The sequence below is a fragment of the Protopterus annectens genome, chromosome 12.part0, assembly GCF_019279795.1.
Source record: "Protopterus annectens isolate FY-2018-M chromosome 12.part0, PAN1.0, whole genome shotgun sequence".
Lineage (NCBI taxonomy): Eukaryota > Metazoa > Chordata > Ceratodontiformes > Protopteridae > Protopterus > Protopterus annectens.
Genome location: NC_056746.1, coordinates 1,034,730,740 through 1,034,753,210, shown reverse-complemented (window position 1 = coordinate 1,034,753,210; position 22,471 = coordinate 1,034,730,740). Strand labels below are relative to the sequence as shown.

Sequence of the window (22,471 nt, the reverse complement as noted above, 5' to 3'; positions counted from 1 at the left end):
TCCTTGTGCAAAATCTCTGTAATTGGCAGTTGTGAGGGGAGGCAAATAGATCTATGTCTGGGCATCCCCATTTCCTTGTTATCATGCTGAAGACTTGTGGATCCAGTTTCCACTTATGGGGATCCATGAGGTTTCTGCTTAGCTCGTCTGACAGAGTATCTGTTTTTCCTGGCAGGAATTGTGCTTGCAGGTGAACTTGATAAGTCAATGCTGTGTCCCACAAGGTCAATGCTTGTCTGCAGAGGGGGTAGGAATGTGTGCCTCCCTGCTTGTTTATGTACCACATAACTGTAGTATTGTCCGTCTTTATCACTAGCTGTCCTGGGTGAAGTAGATCCTTGAAAGCTGTCAGGGCATTCTGAACAGCTAGCATCTCTTTTTGATTGATATGAAGATGCATCTGGCTTGCAGGCCATGTGCCCTGAATACATTTTCCTGCCATATGGGCCCCCCCTGGCATAATCTGATGCATCTGTTGTCAGTGTCTGTCTGGCTGTGGGTAAAGTGAATGGCAGACCCTTGTTGTGGTGACAGGCCTGTGCCCACCATCGAAATTCCTGTTGCAGGCAGGGAATAAGGGCAATTACTGTCTCCAGGCTGTGGCACTGCTGAGTCCAAACACTTTTTAGATACCATTGTAGTTTCCTCATATGCAGTCTGGTATATGGAATTAGTAGAATGCAGGATGCCATGAAGCCCAAGGCCTGCAGGATTTTCCTTGCAGATAACTGGGTCTTTGTTGCCAACTTTTTGAAGTAAGAAGTCAGTTGCCTTTGTTTGTCTGGCGTGAGATAAGCCATCTGGGCAGATGTATTTAAGCTTGCACCCAGGAATAGTATTTCTTGAGAGGGTACTAGTTTTGATTTCTTTTCGTTTACTGTGTACCCTAGGCAAATTAGTAATCTTTTTACAAACGCCAGATGCTTTAGAAGAATGTCTTTGTTCTCTGCTTGAATAAGGCAGTCGTCCAGGTAGGGATATATTTGAATTCCTCTTTGTCTGCAAAATGCAATTACTGGTGACAGGCATTTTGTGAAGACCCTGGGCGCAGTAGATAAGCCAAAGAGCAGTGCAGAGAATTGGTAGTGCATTGAGCCAGCTATGAATCTGAGGAATCTTCTGCAAGATTGTCTGATTGGGACATGCAGGTATGCCTCTTTTAGGTCCAAAGTTACGAGCCAAGCCTTCTTGCCCAGCATTGGCATGTAGAGTCAACATCTTGAATTTTGGAACCTCCAGAAATGTGTTTAGTATAGACAGGTCCAGTACTGGTCTCCAGGTTTTGTCCTTTCTGGGCACCAAGAAAAGTCTCGAGTAAAATCCCTGCCCCTGCTCTTGTTGTGGTACTTGTTGAATGGCCCTCATGTCCATGAGAGCTGTAATTTGCCTTTGTGCTTCTGCCCATTGATTGTGTGGCAGGTCTGACATACCTTTTGCCCTTGGTAGAGTGTGAAAATGGAACCTGTAGCCCTGGGAACACTATGTTCAATACCCATTTGTTTTGGGTAATCATTTGCCAATTTGGTGAAAAAAGTGCTAGTTTCCCCCCTAAGGGGGCTGCCAAAAAAAAAAAGTGCTTGGGTCTGGCAGAGGAAAGTCATTGGGACTGTTTTCTGTAAGATTGTGATTTGTCTTCTCCGCTTTTGGAGGTAGGGGCACCCCATTGTTTAGGCCTGTATGAGCCTTGGGGCTGAGATCTGCCCCTGGGACGTCTGTATCTGCCTCTTTGTGGCCTGTCTGACACTGGAAAGGACCAATTTTTGGAAGGCCAGTTCCTGCTAAATCTGGGTGGCTGTACCTGTAAAAAAATCCTTAACTGTCTGCATGGATTTTGCTTTATCCTCCATTTTCTTCAACACCTCTTCTGCTTTAGCACCAAACAAAGTATCATGCTGTAATGGAGCATCTAATAATTTTGCTTTAACATGATCAGGTAGATTCTGTTGCTTTAACCAAGCATGCCTTCTAATAACAGAACCTGTAACAGCGGCCCTGCAAGAGGCCTCTAGTGAATCATAACCACATTGCAAAGTATGCTTTCCCACTTGTTCAGCTGCATGCAATAAATCCTGCATTTCCTTGTTCTCTGAACATTCAGAATTTGTCAACATTTTCTGTTTAAGCAGTGACATTAAGTATTGCTGATATTTAAGCAGATGAAACTGGCAATTTAACGCCCTTACAGCCAAGGTAGCAGAAGTGTAAACCTTTTTCCCCCATCTGTCCAGTGCCCTAGAATCTCTATCAGAGGGGACAGGGTTTTTTGCAGTGGAAGCTTTGACCCCTTTGGGACCCTGAGATATAATTTCTGGGTCAGCAGTGGGGTTTTTATATATGAATTTATGAGAATCTGGGACTCTGTAGTATCTGTCAAGCTTAGCAGGTGCAGGGGGTAAAGAGTCAGGGGACAGGCTGGACTCTGAAAATAAATCATCTACAATGCCTAGAACAGGTGGAATAGCAAGGGGTCTGTGCTGAGGTATAAGCAGAAAGTCTCTGAGCCTTTTCTTAGATTCTGCGTAATCTTGGCTCTCCCAGTGGAAATGCTCCGTCATGGTATGCAGGGTTTCCCCAAAAGAATAATCCTAAGGAGGAGAGGCTGAAGGAATGGATTCTTCAGCATCAGATTCCTCATAGGAAGGAACAGAATAATCATGTTCAGAAGAGGAATCAGAGGAAATAGAAACCTGATCAGAAGAATCACATTCTGTGTCTTGCCTAGGCCTCTTATAAGGAGGGGGATGGGAACCCCTGATCAAAGTAATTAGGTCTTCGGCCATTTTAAGCATCTGTTTTTTAGGCATGGAAGTCTGAGTAGGAGAATGCGGTACTTGTTTCTTTGTCTTTAGAGCTGCTTTAGTGTTTGTCTTTGAAGCTGAAGATGGTTTACATACGTCTGAAGACACCCTCAGAAAACGATGCCTGCTCAGCGGCTCCAGACTCATCTGAGGGAATGATTTCCGAGTGTCCAATATATTGAGTATCCAGAGGCCCAGTCGGCTCCACGTGGGAGTCGGAAGTGGCCTGTGGCTCTGAGGTAGCGGGCGCCAGGGGCTGCGAAAGCACCTCACTGAGAACCGGCGACTGGCCTAACAGAGGCCTCATCGTCTGTTTTGGACCTCAGATGCCTATCCTTTTCCTTGTCCTTGCGTTTTCTGTAAACTCCGGTCGGCTGTTCTGACGGCATTATATAATTAAACCTTCGGCCAAAGTAATGAAATGCAAAATCAAACCGATGCTTAATAGTGCGTTGGTTAAATCTAGCACAAAACAGACAGCTAGCAACGTTGTGGTCAGGGCCTAGGCAAGGAATACAGTAAGAGTGAAAATCCTTATGAGGTATTTGCTTCCCACAAGAAATACAATTGTTAACTTTTTCTGACATCGGTCTGGAGCAAGAAAAAAGTTTCCCCAACGGGGTACTTGGCTTTAATGAAGACTTAGGTTCTGAAATTCAAATTTGAAAATCTCAAAAGTCGGCTGACCGGCACTTGCGAACTGCTTTTGCTTCGGGCACCGCACGGCAAGAAAGACTGAAGAAAATGGCGTTGGCTGCATCTTTTATACCCCTGGCGCACCGACGTCAGGGAAGAGGCGACCGTCACTGACGCCGGACCAGGACTTTGGAATTCAGGCCAACTGCGATGTAGCCTGCCAGCAGGATAACCCAAGAGTAATGACTGCAACAGTGAAACACGATGAACATCCATGGTGTTGTCCATCTTTACCATTAGTTGTCCTGGATGAATGTAGCCCTTGAAGGCTGTCATAGCATTCTGTACAGCTAACATTTCTTTTTGACTGATATGTAGCTGCATTTGATTTGGGCTCCATTTGCCCTGAATGCACTTCCCTGCCAGATGAGCCCCCCATGCATAGTTTGATGCGTCTGTAGTTAGAGTTTGGGTGGCAGGGGATAGTGTGAATGGCAGTCCCTTGTTTTGATGGCAGGCCTCTACCCACCATAGGAACTCTAGGCGTAGGCAAGGTATGACAGGAATCATTGTTTCCAGGCTGTGACAATGTTGACTCCATAAACTTTTTAAGTACCACTGAAGTTTCCTCATATGCAGTCTTGCATATGGAATTAGAAGAATGCAGGAGGCCATGAACCCCAAGGCTTGCAGTCTTTGTCTTGCAGATAGCAGGGCTTTTGTGGCCACCTGTTTGAAGTAAGTTACCAAATTAATTTGCTTTTCTGGCGTGAGGAAAGCCATCTGGGCAGTTGTATTCAAGCTTGCACCCAGGAATGTAATCTGTTGAGAGGGTACGAGTTGTGATTTCTTTCGTTTATGGTGTACCCTAGACAAGTTAGAACCCTTTTTACAAAAGCCAGATGTTTTATAAGTATGGCCTGGTTTTCTGCCTGAATTAGACAATCGTCCAGGTATGGCTATATTTGAATACTTCTTTGCCTGCAAAATGCAATTATTGGAGCCGGGCACTTTGTGAATACCCTGGGCGCAGTAGACAAGCCAAAGGGCAGTGCAGAGAACTGATAATGCAAGTAGCCTGCTTTGAAGTGTAGGTATCTTCTGCAAGATTCCCTGATTGGGATATGCAGGTAAGCTTCTTTTAAATTTAGAGTTGCTAACCAGTCATCCTTGCCTAGTATAGGAAGTAACTGATGAAGAGTCAGCATCTTGAATTTTGGAATGTCCAGAAAGGTGTTTAGAGTAGACAGGTCCAGAACTGGATGCCATGATTTGTCTTTTCTGGGTACCAGGTAAAGTCTGGAATAGAAACCTTGTCCCTTTTCCTTTTCTGGTACCGGTTGAATAGCCCCCATGTTTAAGAGGGAAAGTACTTGTTTCTGAGCCTCTGCCCACTGATTTGGGGGCAGGTCTGGCCACCCGTTTGGAGTTGGCAACGAGTGGAAATGAAATCTGTATCCCTGGGACACTATATTTAAAATCCATTTGTCCTGGGTTATAAGCTGCCAGTTTTTTGCATGAAGAGCAATCTTTCCCCCCCAAAAGGGCGGCTGAAAGGTAAGTGCTTGGTAATTTTAGAAGTAAGTCATTGAGACTGTTTACCATAGGGGGGTGTTTTATTTCCAAATTTGGAAGTGGAAGCACCCCATTGCTTAGTTCTGAGAGCCCCTTGGAACTGAAACCTGGTGCTTTTGGTGTGTCTGGGTTTGGCTTAAGTGGATTTGGAAGGAGCTGGAAAGGACCAGTTCTTAGTAGGCCAGTGCCTAATAAATCTTGGAGGTTGCACTTGTAAGAAATCTTTCACAGTTTGCACAGATTTAGCTTTATCTTCCATCTTTTTTAGAACTTCTTCAGCCTTATTACCAAACAGGCGGTCCTGATTTAAAGGAACATCCAACAATTTTGTTTTAACAATCAGGCACAGACTGCTCCTTGAGCCAAGCATGCCTTCTAAGCACAGACCCAGTAACAGCAGCCCTGCAAGAGGCCTCTAAAGAATCAAAACCACATTGCAAAGTATGTTTTCCAACTTGTTCAGATGAATGCAATAAATCCTGTAAATCTTTATTTTCCACACAGTCAGAAATCAACATAATTTTCTGTTTAAGCAGTCCCATGATATGCTGTTGATATTTTAGCATATGAAATTGACAGTTTAAAGCCTGATTGCCAAGGCTGCAGAAGTATCAACATTTTTACCCCATCTATCCAGCGCCCTGGAGTCTCTATCAGAAGGGGTAGGATTTTTAGCAGTAGAAGCCTTAATGCCCTTGTGCCCCTGAGGAATGGGTTTCTAGGTCCGCAACAGGATTTTTGAAAAGGAACTTGTAGGACTCAGGAACCCTGTAGTATCTGTCAGGTTTACTAGGAACCGGAGGCAGGGAATCAGGGGTCATACTGGATTCTGAAAACACATCAACAACATCTAGTACAGGATGTATAGCTAAAGGCCTATGCTGAGGAAGAAGGAAATCTCAAAGCCTCTTTTTGGATTCAGAAAATTCTTGACTTTCCCAGTGGAAATGTCCCCTTAAGGTATGTAAAGTCTCCCCAAAAGAAAAGTCCTCGGGGGGGAAGCAGAGCGAATGGAATCCTCTGCATTAGAATCCTCATAAGTAGATATGGACAAATCCAGGTCATTAGAAAAGTCGGAAGAAACAGAGTCCTGATCAGAAGATTCATAGTCAAGCTCAGCCCTGGGCCTCTTAGAAGGGGGGGGGGGTTGATTACCCCTGATTAGAGTAATTAGATCTTCAGCCATTTAGATCATTTGTTTTTTAGGCATAGCGGCCTGAACATGTGGCTTGGGTGTCAGTTTTTTTAGACACAGATCGAGATGTAGGCCTTAGTATTGAAGGTGGAGTCGGTTTAATATGCAAGTCTGTAGGCCTGAATACACACTCAGAAGCCGGTGCCTGCACAGCGGCTCCGGACCCATCCAAGATAGAGACATCCGCGGGTTCCACAGGTGAAGCATCTCGTGGCATACTGGACTCTGAATGGGTCTCAGTAGAGGTCTGCGAATCAGAAGTAGCAGGTATCAGGGGATGCAAAAGCACCTCACTGAGTACCGGCGAACTGGCGACTGGATTAGGAGAAGCGTCGTCGGCAGTTTTCGACCTCGACAGCCTGTCTGTCTTTTTCTTTGCGTTTTTTCAGAATTCCGGTAGTCAGATGGCTAACCGACGTCATTTCTGGATAATTAAACTGAGAACCAAAATATTTAGAGTCAGAAATGTACCAACGTCGGACAGTGCGCTGACTAAATAAAGCACAAAACTGACAGCAAGGTAAGTCGTGGTCAGGGCCTAGGAAAGGAATACAGTACAAATGAAAATCTTTGAGGCATTTGCTTCCCATAAGTAATGCAATTAACTTCTACTGACATCGGTAAGGAGCAAGAAAAAGTTTCCCCAACAGGGTACTTAGCTTTAAGTTGAAGACTTCGGTTCTGAAACTCGAAAAAGAAAATTTCAGGAGTCAGCCGACCGGCACTTGCGAACTGCTTCTGCTTCGGGCACCGCACGGCAAGAAAGACTGATGTAATGGTGTCGGCTGCATATTTTATACCCCTGATGACCTGACGTCATGGAAGAAGGGACAGCAACCGACGCAGGACCCAAGACTTTGTTAATCAGGCTGACCGAGGGCAACCTGCCAGCAGATTACCCAAATGTAATGACTGCAGCAGTGAAACATGAAGAACATCAACGCATGCAAAGATGCGCACAGTGGAGGATAGAGATTGCTGCAGCCATAGAGCCCAGGGCTCTGAGAACGTTGCCTGCCTTCGGTAACCTGGGCCAAGAATTACTGATACATGAGCCCATAGACTCTGGACCCTGTCTGGAATTAGAAAGACTTTCAGTCGAAAGGTGTCCAGCCGTGCCCCGATAAAGTCCAAGGTCTGTACTGCGTCCAAGAGGGACAAGGAAACACTGAAAGCAATCCCTAGCAGGTCTGCAAGATGCAGGAAGGAGTCTCTGGCTTGGCAAAGAAGACGCTTGGTGGAAGCAGCGAGGAGCCAATCATCTACATAAGGGAATACCTGAATCCCCTGAAGCCTCAGGTGAGCCGCTACGACTGCCATTACCTTGGTAAACACCCTGTGGGCTGTGGTGAGACAGAAGGGTAGGGCTCTGAACTGGAAATAACTGGCTCCCAGCCGGAAGCGAAGGAATCTCCTAGAGCTTCTGTGAATATTGATATGATAGTAAGCATCCTGGAGGTCTAACGAGCACATCCAGGCACATTCTCGAAGATAAGGTAGAATGGACTGCAGGGTGACCATCCGGAATTTCTGTTTGGTGACAGCCAGGTTTAAGGTGGACAGGTCCAAAATGGGTCTGAGGTCCCCAGTCTTTTTTGGCACTAAAAAGAACCTGGAATAAACGCCTGAACCGAACTGATTGGAGGTGACCAGTTTGATGGCTTGTTTGTGAAGCAGGTAAACAAAAAACTTCCCAAACACTGTCTTCCAACACCACGTGAAAAATCCACTACGAAACCTGCGTTTGAAATATTTATTTAAGCTTCTCTTTAAACATGCACTTTTCGTCAGATTTAAGTATCCAACTTCATCAGAAACAAAACTTTAAGTTAATAATCTACTAGAGCATTTTATAGCACCCAAATCTCATTGAAATCACATTGAAGTCACGCAGCACTACACATGTACTACGTAGAGAGCTCACCCTACTGTGAAGCAGCTTGGAAAACTCTAGCTCTGCCATCTCCCTTTGAGCGGGTGGAACATCTGGGAGGCACTTTGGTTGGATCGGAGGGGCAACAAACAGGATGGTGTACCCTCTGGATATTATTTGAAGCACCCAACGATCTTTAGTTATGGACTCCTACACCGTTGGGTGCAATGATAATCTTCCCCCGACTGCCTCCAGAGTACGACAGTCGGGCAACCCCTCAGGGCTGCTGCGCAGGCCTGTCCAAGAAGGGCTTCCTAGACCCAAAGTTCCTCGGACCCCCTCTGCCTCTGAGATGGCGTCTGTCATGTCCCCCTCTGCCTCTAGGGGACAAGTTGTCCTAAGAATCCCGGGAAAACTGCGATTTCCGGAACCACATCTTCTTTTGCCCCTTCTGATTCCTGGAAAAAGGATCTTTGAGGACTAGAGAAGCAGATTCCGACGGCAGACAAGGTCTTCCCATCTTTTTCACTCTGGGCAAGGATGTCACGTATAGTCTTCCCAAAAAGAGAAGAGCCATCAAAGGAAGCATTCGTAAAAGATGCCTTGAAGGGGTCCACAAACTGACAGTGTGAGCTAAGCGTGTCGCTTCATAGCTACGCCGGTCCCAGCCGCCCTAGCTGCTCCTTCCATAGCATGGGAAAAGGGGCGCATGGATGTGTTTGATATTGACTTCAGTCGACATTTTCGTGAAGAACAGACACTTGTCCTCCTGCGACAGACTCTGGGGGGACTCAACTAACTCCGTGACTAGGTCTCGCTTCAGTCGTATGTTGCTGTGTCTTTCGGCTTATCCCGGTTAGCGGTCGCCACAGCGGAACTCTGGTCTGCTAATGTTTGGTAGTGGATTTTTATGTGCCGAGTAACCAGCCCTGACGCACAACCTTCAACGAAGGCATGCCCATTCAAGCATGCCTCCACACAGAAGACGCTCTAGCTGAGAATTGAATGGGACAATGTCTTGCTGTGAGGCGACAACGCTACCGCAGCACCACTACAGCGAGTGTCTTGCTTCAGTCGTATAACATGTGCCAAATACAGCGGGTGTCTCACTTCAGTCATATAACGTGTGCCAAATAGTACAGCGCTCGGATGGAAAACATCGCAGAAGAACATATTTGCTTCCCAAATCAATCCACCGTCCTGGACTCCTTTGTCCAGAGGGAGGACCGAGGAACTTTCCTGAGCCAGTTCCCTCTTGGTGGCTGCTGCAACCACCATAGCATCCACAGAGGATCCCTTAAACCATGCCTGTCTGTCAGAGTGTGGAGAAAGAATCCTGTCTGGGTGTTTAGGTATCGGCTCTATGGTGTCAGGTTCCTTCCATGCCCACGTGGTGATAAGATCCACCAAGGGATCTGCCGGCGGGGACACCCAAGACGTAGATGGGCCCCATGCCAAAAGCCTCCAGGAACACTGACTCATCCGTAGAAAGTTTTGGGGCTGACCAACCTCCCCTCTGGCGGAGGATCTCCATGATGTCTCCAAAGGAGACATCCTCGGGAGGTGACCTGGAGGAACCTTCTCCATCTAAATCAGCGTCTTCTGTCAAGGACTCAGAGAAGTCCAGGTGCCTCCTTTTGCATGTGTGCTTACGAGGCCCCTCTTCAGTGGGAATCTCTGAAAAGGGCTCGTGAGCTGCAGGGGGGGGGGGTCCTCCAGGGGAACCGCCTGGGACTCCTCTAGCATGGGCTGTCCCTGAGACAAGCTGAAGGGAGTTGTAACCGAAACCGACGGAGTCTGAGCGGAATCCAAGGAAATAGGCTGGTGTCTCTATCCTTGGGATTGAACCCTTTCCACCATGTCGAACGCCGATGGAGAGCGTACCTCCTTAGCACCCAATAAGGAGGAAGCTCTCCCCAGGTCCGCCGTGAAGATCGGGGCCGATGCTAGGGTAGCCTGAGCTCCGAAGGAACGGCTCGGATCAGAAAGTCAGAGCCGAAGACCCCTCCATCCCTTCGGGTCCAACTCCCCATCCTTGGCCCAGAGAGCTGCTCGGATCCGAACTGCGTGGATTTGAGGAACTCGAGGTAATCGCCAAAGTCGAGGTTGGAGGAACCATCTGCGCCAAATCCACAGCTCCAAAGATCCTCGGATCCATAAACCTTGAAACCACAGGCCGGATCGGGGAAGGAGAAATCGGATGAAAGAAGAGCATGGAGGTCCCCCTTCCAGAGGGAGAGGGGCCTGGAAAGATTTGGGTCCGAATAAATCTCATCACCCTGTCCATATCCATTTCAGAGAGACTCAGAGTTGAGCGAGAGGAAGAGACCGAATTGGATCTGGCTGGTCGCTAGGAGGATCTGGAGGAAGGCCGGGAGAGAATGTGGGGGAGTGGAGCCGAGGAGACACAGGTCTTGATACCTTTGAAGGCGGGCTAGGGAAAGATTCCCGCTGGGCCTATCCCCTTTCTTCTGTCTCCTGTCTGTATCTTTTCTCGTCTCTCCCTTTGGCATCCACTTCAGCAGGTCTAGTGGGAGGGTGAGTCCCAGCCTGAAGGGGGGGGGGGGGTTGGGTGGGAGTTGCCGAGGCTGAAGAGTCCAACGTGGAAGCAGGGAGCAGGCCTTTAGCCACCAGTCTGGCCTTCCTATCCTTCAGAACCCTCGGACTGAGCCCAGCACACACACTGCAATGGACGGACAAATTGGCTACGCCTAGGAAAACACACATAGCGTGTGACAATCCGCCGGTGAAAGCTTATGGCCACACACTGTGCATTTTTTGAAAGCAGATTTTGGCTGATCCAACATTTTTACACACAGCCACACCTACCCAAAACCCTACACACTATGACCATGCACACCTATAGGGAAGGGAATACACAATAACTACCTCACAAACTTCTTTTTTAACTGACGAACAAGCATTTAGGGGGAGGAAAGGGAACTAACGAGAAACTTTCTTACTCACACAAGAAAAAAACTATCCCAAAAGCACTTATGAAAACTCTAAGGTTCAGAGCTGCAGAGACCACGATGCTGATGCACGAAGCAGCAAACGAGATCTGGGGGAAGGTAGGAGATGGTGATGGGTTATGGGTAAGGGGGAGGAGCTTGGAGCTCAGAGCAGATGCTTGTAAAGTTGCCGGCTCGGATCCGACATGGATCCGAATACCCACAGGTTTCAGATAAAATGAAGTTAATTACTTCAGATCATATGCTGATCAGATGATAGCCTAAGAAAATATATAAATTAAAGCTATGTGCTCACCAAAACTCTGCATCTGTATTGTCGTTTTCATCATTCCTCAACTGATGGTTTACGGATTTGACATTGGATCAGTCTTTGGCCACTCTGATGGACTTTAGGCTTCATATCTCATGCTCTCACCTTCCCATAATATGTCTCTTCTCGTTAGTTGCCTCAGATGGAGTTTGCCCTCTATCCAAATAACCTCACGATGAAGTGGTGTCAAGCCACTAACAATCTCTGAAACTTAAAAAAAAAAAAAATCAAAGGTATTACTAAAGAGCAGAAAGGGTGAAGAAAACTAAAGAGAGAGTTCTGGAGCGCACTTAGCAATATCCCTCAGAGCACACTAGAGGACAATCAAAAGGACAGGGAACTGGAGGGTGGGAAGTTGGGGAAAGACAAAAACAGACAACACAGATGCAGAGTTATGGTGAGTACATTACTATAATATCTGATGTTTTCTTTTTTTGTCCATTCCCTAACTGATGAGACAGAATCCCCATCTACAATGGTTTTGGGTGGTCCTCAAATAAGTATATTCCAGAGTACAGGGCAGCCAAAAGTTGCCCTACCCCTAGATAAGATATCTAACTTGAGCTATAAAGGTATGAGCAGTGGACCATGCAGCAGCTGCACAAATGTCATCCATTGATGCTTTGGAACAAAAAGCAGATGATGCAGTCATAGCTCTGCTAGAATGAGCTTCAGGATGTTTTACTCTTGCAAATAAAGACAAAGCAACCAGTAAGCCATCTTGCTAAAATTATTTTTTGACACTGCTTTGCCCAATTTAGCTTTGGACAAGGAAACAAACAGTTGTTCTGACCTCCTTTCCTTATTAGTTTTGTGAATGTAAAATTCTGAGTTGTCAACACACATCTAATAAATGTAGCATACATTTACCTTTGTCAAAAAAGGCTGGGAAGAAGACTGGTAGGGTAATCAACTAGTTAAGGTTCGCTTCTGACACATTAGGCAGGGAGAGTTGGTCCAAAGAGATGCTCTGTCCTTATGAAAAATTAGGTAAGGTGGCCGAGAAGAAAGTGCAAGGAGCTCTGATACTTGTCTAGCCAATTTAATGGCAACCACGGAAAGTATTCTCCAGGATAAAAACTGCAATTCTGCCCTGGCTGCAAGCTTGAAGGAAGGCCGAGTTAAGGCTTGATGGATAAATGTAAGGTCCCAAGGAGGGATAGGATCCTTAATAGGGGGCAGAAGCAGCAAAGTGTCCTTAAGAAATGCTTTGCACAGTTTCAAGGAAGCTACAGAAGAATTACTTTCTCCTATATGAAACTGCTGCTAGATGTAGCTTAACTGTTGAGTAACTAACCCCATTACTAAACCTGGAAGCCAGAAAATCCAAGAATAGCTAGAATCAGTGCTGAAAAGGGTATCATGAGTCTCTGTTGGGCCCAGATTGAAAATCTTTTCCACTTGCTTTTATAAAGTCTTCTGGTAGATGCTTTCTGAGATGACATAAATATATGTTAAACAGGGTAAGAAAGCATAGAGTTTCAAGCCATCACTGTAAGTGAAGAAACCATGCGGTCACCTTGAGACTGAATGTCCAGGAGAGGTAAACTGGACAGGCGAGACAGAAGGTCCTGAAGAGGATCCAGCAACCAGGGAGGGTGAACTAAGTTAGGCCATAGGAAGGGAAACCGCACTTGGCAAGGCCAGGTTATCCTCATTGCCCCATTCTGGCCTTGCCAACCACACTTGGCAAGGTCAGAATTGGGCAATGAGGATAACCTTACTCTTCTGCTGCAAAGCTTTCTGTATAAACTTGGGGATGACAGGAGTTGGAAAGAATGCATACAGTAGACCAGTGGGCCAATCATGAACTAGGAGTCTCTTGGTAACCTCCCCATTGGGGGGATCAGTGCAAAGTACATGCTGTACTTGGTATTGAGGGGAGAAGCAAAGAGGTTGCAGCATGGTTGACCTCATCAGCAAAACATCAATCTGATGCTGTCAATCTTCATTCACTCATTACAGTTTGGTTTCGGTTCTGTCCTCGGAACAGACTCGGCCATTTTAACAAGCTCGTGCCAGCCAGAAACCCTCGAGCTAAGGCTACCCATAGTGCCTCTCTTCCCTTCAGATCTCGTTTGCCACGTAGAGTTTTAGGACAAGTTAGGACTGTGCTTTCAAGCCAAGTGCTTTACTTTTTCAATTTTTCTCAATATATTTCTTCGTTATAGCTCCTTTTCTTGGTCACTGTTGTATTCTATTACCAAATTAGTGACCATCTGCGTGTGAGTGGAGTATTTTCCTATATTTTTACCTATTTGGTATTTCTTCATTACCATAGTTGGTATAGGCCCCACCCTTCCTTTGTACCTCTGGTAACTCTTAAATACAGTTGTTAGTATTTCCCCCCTTTTCTTTTTGTTTATATTTCTTCTTTACCCCTTCTGGGTATCTCTCTTGCTACCATTGTTGGTACGCTTTAAAAAAAAAAAATGAACTTGTCTTGATTTCACTCTTGTTGTGTGTGTGGGTGATGCACGTGAATGGCTGTTCATTTTGTAATTTATCTAACAATGGCTGATAAACCAAAAGGTACAACTGGATTTAAGCAATGTAAGAAATGAGGCAGAAAGATGCCCAACTCTGATGGGCATCTTTCATGCATTTGTTTGGGGGTGCCACACTTAGAAATTAAGCCTCCGTGCAAGCTTTGTAAGGGTTTTACTGCCCAGCCCTTGCAGAGCATCAGAACAAATTGATCCTGAAGGGGTTGTTAAAAAACCCATTTTCAGAGGCTTTGTCTGAGGTGGACGTGTCAAAGCCTCCTAAAAAAGAAGCGAAAAAGGAGGAGCCACTCAGTTCATGTTTTCTCGGAACCTAAGTCTAAACAATCCAGATTGGCACTGACAACCATCTCGGCACTGGAGTCTATGACCCCTTCAACTGTAACAAGGGCCCTCTCAGCACCAACAATAGTTCCCCCTGTAAAACTGGTCACTTCCCCTCCAACACAAGCTTTTGGTCAATTGACCTCAGTGCCGAAGGTCGAACCTATAGCCAGGACTCAATATTCCCCATCTATTGACCTCTTTGTTAGTCAGCAGCTCAGTCCTTTTACTGAACGTCCAGGATCTCGCATGGGGATGTCTATAGATTGGTGGATCAGCTCTTGGCAGCCAGAGGTATTCTAACCCTGTCTAGGACCTCCTTCGCACCCAGAGCTGAGTTTTATTTCTCCCAGGACTCCAACTTATCTTTCCTCCTTCAACCTCCCTGCAGGATTTAGAGCCCTCGATGCCGATGCCTCTCCCAGTGCCAGCTTCTTCGGTACTGATGGCGGACCTCACCTCTGTCCCAGAACCCACTCTGTGGACTTAGGTTGAGTTGGAGCCGACCCACCCATGGGACTGTGTCTTGTTTGCCGGCTCTGGAATCCCTAGTATGGCACTGATTTTTTCCATGGCACCATCTATGGTTCCAGTTGCATTGATAGTTTTGAATCCTCCTGCGGCTCCTTCTCTGGAGGCGGGCTTGTTGGAACGGAGTGATACCCCGGGTTCAGAGGTTGTCTTTCTCGGTTCTGAGCTCCAATCCCTCTTCAAGTGGGCCTGCCTTTCAGATTATGGCAAGAGCGCTCACCTCAGCAGGCTCGCAGCTGCCACCCACTCCGTTGGAATGTCATATCTTTGTATCCTCCGGCTCGCAGCTGTCACAGTCTACTAGACTGGGGCAGCGGGCACAGGAGCAGCAAGACACCCTACCACAGGGTACCCTCTCTTCGGAGTCCTCCTCAGACCTCGCTCCTGATGGGCCACCCCATGAGAGATCATGCAACAGGAAACACACTGATTCTCCAGAAGAATCTCTCCCCAAGGATACAGATCACCATGAAGGGGAAGGGTCCCCTCGGTCACCCCCTGAAGATGTCTCTGAAAAAATCTTGAAACAGAGGGGAGACTGGAAGCCCACCAACCCTTCTTCTGAGGAATGCTTTCTTGCAGGCTTTCTATGCTCGACCTTCTACTTCCTGGGTGACCCTCCCCCCTGTAGAAGAGTAAAGTCAAGCCCATCGAGCAGCATGCATGGAAGGCACCTGACACTACTGAGCCAATTCCCTGGAGACCTGACAAAATTATCTATCCCTCAGAGGATCAACCCCCTGGTCCAAAAGTTTAGCAGTAGATGCTATGGTGGTGGTGGTGGCGGTCATAAAGAAGGAACTCGCAGACGAGAGTCCAACTTGTTCATCTTTCAAACTGAGGGTCTTGGATGTTGGAAGGTTTAGGGAAGTGGTTTATGCTTCAATGACCTTTGCCATATGGTTGATGAATTACTTGGCACATTTCACCCATCTTCAAAGGGACCTGCGCACTGAGCTCTCAAGAACCCTAGCAGGAGCAGTGTCTGACAAGGTATGTGATAAGGTTGCCTCCCAGCCTGTCACCTTAGAATCCACCTCTAACTCGTCCATGCGGTTGGTTGCACATACAACCGAAGGGGCAGCCAGAGCAGAGGGTGCAGGCATTGTCACGAGATGTCACGCCTGGATGCGCTTGTGTGACTTTGTGGACCCCTAAAAGTCTTCCTTTGTCAACACTCCCCATTGATGCTCCCTCGTTGTTTGACCCAAAAGTTAGACACATTAGCCAGGTTTGAAAAGGACAGAAAGACCCTTTCTGCTGTGGGCGTACGTTTCTCCACTCCTCAACAATCTTATTCCAGGAATCAGAGGCGTGGAAGGATTGGGTTCAATAAGTCCCAAGGGTCTTTTTAAGACACACGTGGCGAGTTTTTGCCACAGGGCAGGGGGGTAACTCATCAGGAAGATGCCCCTCCCATGGAAGAGGGGCCCACACAACCATGGCTCCAGAGATTCTTTCTCTCGGCAACCCTATCAGCACTCCTGAAGAGAGGCCTAACTGCTTACCTATGGATGCAGTTGGAGGACGATTCTCTCTGCACCACTTAGCCTAGCACTCAACAACATCAAATTCCTGGGTGCAGACAATAATTACCAGAGGTTACCATATCCCCTTTGATCTTTATCCAAGGCCACAAAGGTGAATCCCTGACGTTCCAACCAGTCAGAGGGACACAACAGCTCAAGAAATTCAAAAGCTGCACAAAAAAAAGAGCCATTCAAACAGTCCCACCAGACCAAACAGGATCAAGATTTTACTCAAACTTCTTTTTAGTGCCAAAAAGACAGGGGACTGCAGGCCGATTCTAGACCTCAGTATCTTGAACAAGTTTGTCAGACAGAGAAAATTCCGGATGGTCACGGTTCAGTCTATCCTTCCGTTTCTGGAGAAAGATGATTGGATGTGCCCAAGAGATCTTCAGGATGCATATTACCACATAAAAATGGACAAGCACTCCAGAAGACACCCCCGCTTCCAGCTGGGAGCCAGTCATTACCAATTCCGCACACTGCCCTTTGTCTCACCACAGCCCCCAGATGTTCACCAAATGCATGGCAGTGGTAGCAGCTCATCTGAGGCTGCAAGGATTCCGGGTGTTTCCATATTTAGATGACTTGCTCCTTACCGCCCCCACCAGGCATCTATTGCTTCATGCGTTATACTACATTGTACAACTGGCAGTTCTTAGACATTTCAATAAACAAAGAAAAGTCAAAACTGGCATCCACTCAAAGCATAGAATTCATCGGAGCGACATTCAATACAAGATCCTGCGTGTTTGCTCTACCTCTTCATAGACTACAAAGATTAAGGTCACAGCTCTTAGTGATACTCTCTCAAGAGGTAGTCCCAGCTTGCTTACTCTTACAACTACTAGGGTCAGTGGCAGCGACAATCACACTAGTTCTTCTGGCGAGGGTCCACATGAGTATGCTTCAGTGGCTCCTAGCATCACAATGGTCTCTGTTGACACACCCCATGTCTTAACCAATCTGCATAACAAATTGATGCAAGCAGGATCTAAGTTTATGGATGAATCCAGAAGAGGAGTTATGAAGTCCCCCCTTTTCACCCCCTCAGCCAAAGGCCGTTGCGACCACGGATGCATCCCTGGTGGGGGTGAGGGCATTTTCTGGGGAAGACAGTCCAAGGCACTCGGTCCCCCTTAGAGGTCAATTTGCATATCAACGTCCTAGAACTGAGGGCCGTACTTCTAGCTTTGCAGGCATTTCAATTGACCCTCCCTTCGGGGACAATTGCTATCCAATTAGACAACATGGCAGTCGTCTGGTACATCAACAAACAGAGTGGAACCAGATCTTACACTATGTTGGGAAGCCCTAAAAGTGTGGTAATGGGTGACAGCATCTGACTGCTTTCTCACAGCAAAGCACATTCCGGGGAATTCCAACATGATTGCAGACAAACTCAGCAGATGCATTCTCCTGCCTCATGAGTGGTCTCTCAATCCCATAGTAGCGATGAAGACCTTTCGTCATTGGGGTCAACCTTGCTGTGATCTGTTTGCATCTCTAACGAGCAAGAAATGCAGCAGCTACTTCACCCTAATCCCCCTCGGGGGGGTCCGAGAGATGCTTTTCTACACGATTGCCCCCCGGGACTGCTTTATGCCATTCTTCCCTTCCCCTAAAGCTCCAGTTTTTGAAGAAAGCGGAACGGTGGAGAAGCAAAGTGATCCTTATTGCACCTTATTGGCCGCATCAAGTCTGGTTCCCCCTTCTCTGGCCTCACCTATTTCACTGTCCTTGGAGTCTGGACCCAACTCCGGGACTGCTGTCTCATCCACAGGGGCTGGTCCATTCTAACCTACAAAGTCTCATGCTGACCGCTTAGTACCTCCACCCCAGTAATTGCCAGGCAGAATAATCTATCTTCCCCAATACAAAAGATACTACTGGCCTCCCATAAACTATCCACCAGGAAACTTTACCTTAGCAAATGGAACAGATGTTCAGCCTCGATTAGTAAGGTGTTACAATATTTAGCAACTTTACTCCAATCGGGAGCCTCAGCTTTTACTATCAGAGTCCATTTAGCAGCTATTTCAAATTTACATAATGGCTTCGATGACTTCTCCTTGATATCTCACCACCTTTGCAAAACATTCCTAAAGGGAGTTATGCATTTGAAGCCACCTTTTAAGGAGCCAATTGAACCTTGGAATTTGACGTTAGTCTTACAAACTTTGATCCATCAGCCCTTTAAGCCAGTAGCCACCTGTGATATCAAATTTTTATCTAAGACCACCTTATTCCTGGTAGCTATCACTTCAGCCAAGAAAGTATCAGAATTGCAGGCACTGTGTGTAAAGCGCCCATACATCATTTTTCATACAGAGAGAGTATCCCTTAAGACTAATCCCTCTTTTCTAGCCAAGGTTGTCTCAGACTCAAATATTACCCAATCCACTGACCTGCCAGTTTCCTTCCCAAAATTTTCAAAAAAAGGAAAATATTGTTTGCCATCTGTTGGGCGTACACAGATAATTAAGTTTTTACTTACAATGAAAACATTCAGGAAATAGGACCAACTGTTCCTGTCTTTTTCAGGTACTTGACTAGGCAAACCAGTTTCCAAAGTCACCTTGTCGAAATGGCCGAGAGATCGTCATCACCTTTGTTTATCATCAAAATAAAATGAGTCTATCCGCTAAAGTCAAGGCTCATTCTACCAGATCAGTTTCCACTTCAGAGGCCTTTCATTCTTGAGCCTCATGAATGCGCAGCAGCTACTTGGGCTACTCCTCATACCTTTATCACTCACTAAAACTTGGATACGGTCTCCAAGGGAAGAGCATCCTTTGGCTCTATGATGCTCAGGAATATCCTTCCATAGGCCCTCCCGGGACATAATGTAGCTACAGGACTCTGTCCCAACTGACATGAACAAATGAAGATGGACAACATCAGATAAAGAAGTTATGTTCTTACCATAATGTTCCATCTGTGTTGTTGATCTTCATTCATTCTTGACATCCCACCCTCCTACCCCCTCCAAAGACTCCTGGAGTTTCGGAAAGTACAGTTGTGTACACTTGGCATAAATGTAGATGTCCGAGTGTATTCACTGTTGCAGTCATTACATTTGGATTATCTGCTTGCAGGCAGCCCTCAGTCGGCCTGATTAACAAAGTCTTGTGTCCTGCGTCGGTTGCTGTCCCTTCTTCCATGACGTCAGGTCGTCAGGGGTATAAAACATTATTACAAAATATTCGAGCACAGGGATTGTAAACAAAAAAAACAAACTCATAGAAAAACAATCCCAGGTAAGAACTGTCCACTCACTACTGATAGTCCAAGCACAATGAAGTTTATTCCGCAATTCTTCAACAAAAAAATCCACAACAAGGGTGAAGGAACTCAATAATCCCAACAGTAGTGAAGTAAGCGCTTTCGTCTGTGACCATTCCAAACTTTATCAAAATGTTGTATTACCCTCATTTTTACTCTTATATACTCTTGTATTCCTAATTAATACCCAATTAACATTTAAAAACACAGTCCTCTAAAATTCATTAAAAACATCTACCCAGAAAATGTGTTTGCAGAACAACAATTCACATAGAATGTGTACCTAGAAAAATACTATATATATATAGGGACTAAAAATATAAATATTACATACATAATTTACATTTTAAATTAAAATTTTCTAGCTCTCTGTTTTAAAACTGGCCGAAGGGATATAAAACATGCAGCCGACGCCATTACATCAGGTTTTTCTTGCCCCAGATGTCAGGTGCGCCCCTAATGGGAAGCAATTAAACATAAAAGCACAAAGATATACCTCCAACAAAAAAGCAAATACACCAAAAAGGCTTTTAAGCATAGTAAAGGAAAGTAGAGGTATAGCCAAAAGAAGTTAGGGGGCTGGAGGGAGGGTAACCAGGACTACAACAGTAAATACACTCGAACATCTAGATTTATGGTAAGTGTACACAACTTTACTATGTTCTTCGTGTTTCACTGTTGCAGTCATTACATTTGGGTAGAGTCCCAAAGCTAAGGTTGGGAGGCTGGAGCTAAACAGCATTAGGAGCAGCTATGAGGCCCTGCAGAACTGCAGTGGCAAAACCTGCCCTGGATTTAGAGTAGAGTGGCAGATGATAATGCTTTGTGAAAGTGTGCACTGAACTCCAAGTAGCCACCTCTAAAATGTCTCTGGTTGGTACTCCCATGAGAAAGGCTGCTGAAGTGGCTGCAGCTCTGGTGGAATGTGGCCTAATGCCCTTAGGCACTGGCTTGCCATGGTGTAAATAGCAGAAATGAATGCAGTGGCCTATCCACTTAGAAATAGTCTGCTTTGAGATTGCCTTTCCTTGTGATCCTGCAGCATATACCACTAGTAGTTGCTCTGTCTTCCTGAAAGCTTTGGTTCTGTCCAAGTAGAATCTAAGCTGTCTGTGTATGTCCAAAGAGTGCAGAATTTTCTCCCCCTTATTCTGTGGTTTTGGATAAAAAGTTGGCAGATGAACAGTTTTGTTAAAAGCCACACTGGACACCACTTTAGGCATAAATGTTGGGTTTGTCCTCAGAGAGACCCTGTCTGGATAAAAAATGATAAAAGGTTCCACAGCCATGAGCTCCTGTAGCTCTGAAGCTCGTCTTGCAGAAGTAATTGCTAGGAGCAGAGCTGTTTTCCAAGATAAAAACTTTATATCAACAGTAGCAGCTGGCTCAAAAGGAGGCAGGGTGAGCTTTTCCAAGACATAGTTGAGGTCCCATGCAGGTATTGGTGATCTCCTTGGAGGCCTTAAATTTTTGGCTCCTCTGAGGTACTGCTTTAATAAAGGATGAGAAAAAATTGGTGGCTCTGTATTGTAATGAGCTGAAATGGCAGAGGCATGAATTTTAAATGATGAAAAAGATAGGCCTTTGTCCAGCATCTCAGTTAAGTACTGCAAAATCTGAGGAATATTTGGTACAGTTGTATCACTTCCTTGTGCCTGGTTCCAAGCACAGAATCTCTTTCATTTTCCAGCATAAGACTTTCTAGTACTAGGCCTTCCGGCTCCCAGAATGTCATCCATCACAGCTTTACTGAGGGGTTTTTGTTTTTTTTTCTATGACTACATTATCCGCCATGCTGCCAGGTTTAATGTCCTGAGTTGGCTGTGCAGGATCTAATTGTTTTGCTGGGACAGTAGATGAGGTAATTGAGGTAAGTTCCAAGCTGGGTATAGAGAAAAGTTCCTTAGGATTGGATACCAGTACTGGCGGGGCCAGTCTGGGGCAATCAGTATCATCTTTGGCTTCGCCTGTCTGACCTTTAGGAGTACCTTGGGGAGGAAAGGCATATACTGATAGGTTTTTCCAGCTTAAAGATAGGGCGTCCACCTTCCATGCTTGTCTGTGATAAGTCCTTGTGCAGAATCTTTTTAGTTGGTAGTTGTGAGGGGAGGCAAACAGATCTATGTCTGGGCATCGCCATTTCCTTGTTATCATGCTGAAGACTTGTGGATCCAGCTGCCACTCGTGGGGATCCATGAGGTTTCTGCTTAGTTCATCTGCCAGAGTATTTTCCTTTCCTGGCAGGAATTGTGCCTGCAGATGTACTTGGTAAGTAAAAGCTGTGTCCCACAAGGTCATGGCTAGTCTGCAAAGGGGGTAAGAGTGTGTGCCCCCCTGCTTGTTTATATACCACATGGCCGTGGTGTTGTCTGTCTTTATCAGTAGTTGTCCCGGAGGAAGTAGGTCCTTGAAGGCTGTCACGGCATTTTGAACAGCTAGCATCTCTTTTTGATTGATATGTAGATGTATTTGGTTTGAGGTCCATGTGCCCTGAATGCATCTTCCTGCCATGTGGGCCTCCCAGGCATAATCCGATGCATCCGTTATGTCTGCCTGGCTGGAGGTAATGTGAATGGCTGTCCGTGTTTCTGGTGACAAGCCTTTGCCCACCATCAAAACTCCTGTTGCAGGCAGGGAATGAGAGTAATCATTGTTTCCAGGATGTGGCAATGTTGAGTCCAAACACTTTTTAGGTAACACTGAAGTTTCCTCACATGCAGTCTTACAAATGGAATTAGTAGGATGCAGGATGCCATGAAGCTCAAAGCCTGCAGAATTTTTCTTGCAGATAACTGGGCCTCTGTTGCCAACATTTTGAAATAGGTAGTCAGTTGCCTTTGTTTGTCTGACGTGAGATAAACCATCTGGGCAGTTGTACTCAAGCTTGCATCCAGGAATGTTATCTCGAGAGGGTACTAGTTTTGATTTCTTTTCGTTGA

General features: G+C 46.0%; 1 protein-coding gene across 1 annotated transcript in view; it reads right to left on the bottom strand.

The window, feature by feature from the left end:
- CSTF1 (cleavage stimulation factor subunit 1) overlaps positions 1-22,471 on the bottom strand; it is a gene marked incomplete in the record, with an annotated part of 503,121 nt that overhangs the window by 67,373 nt on the left and 413,277 nt on the right.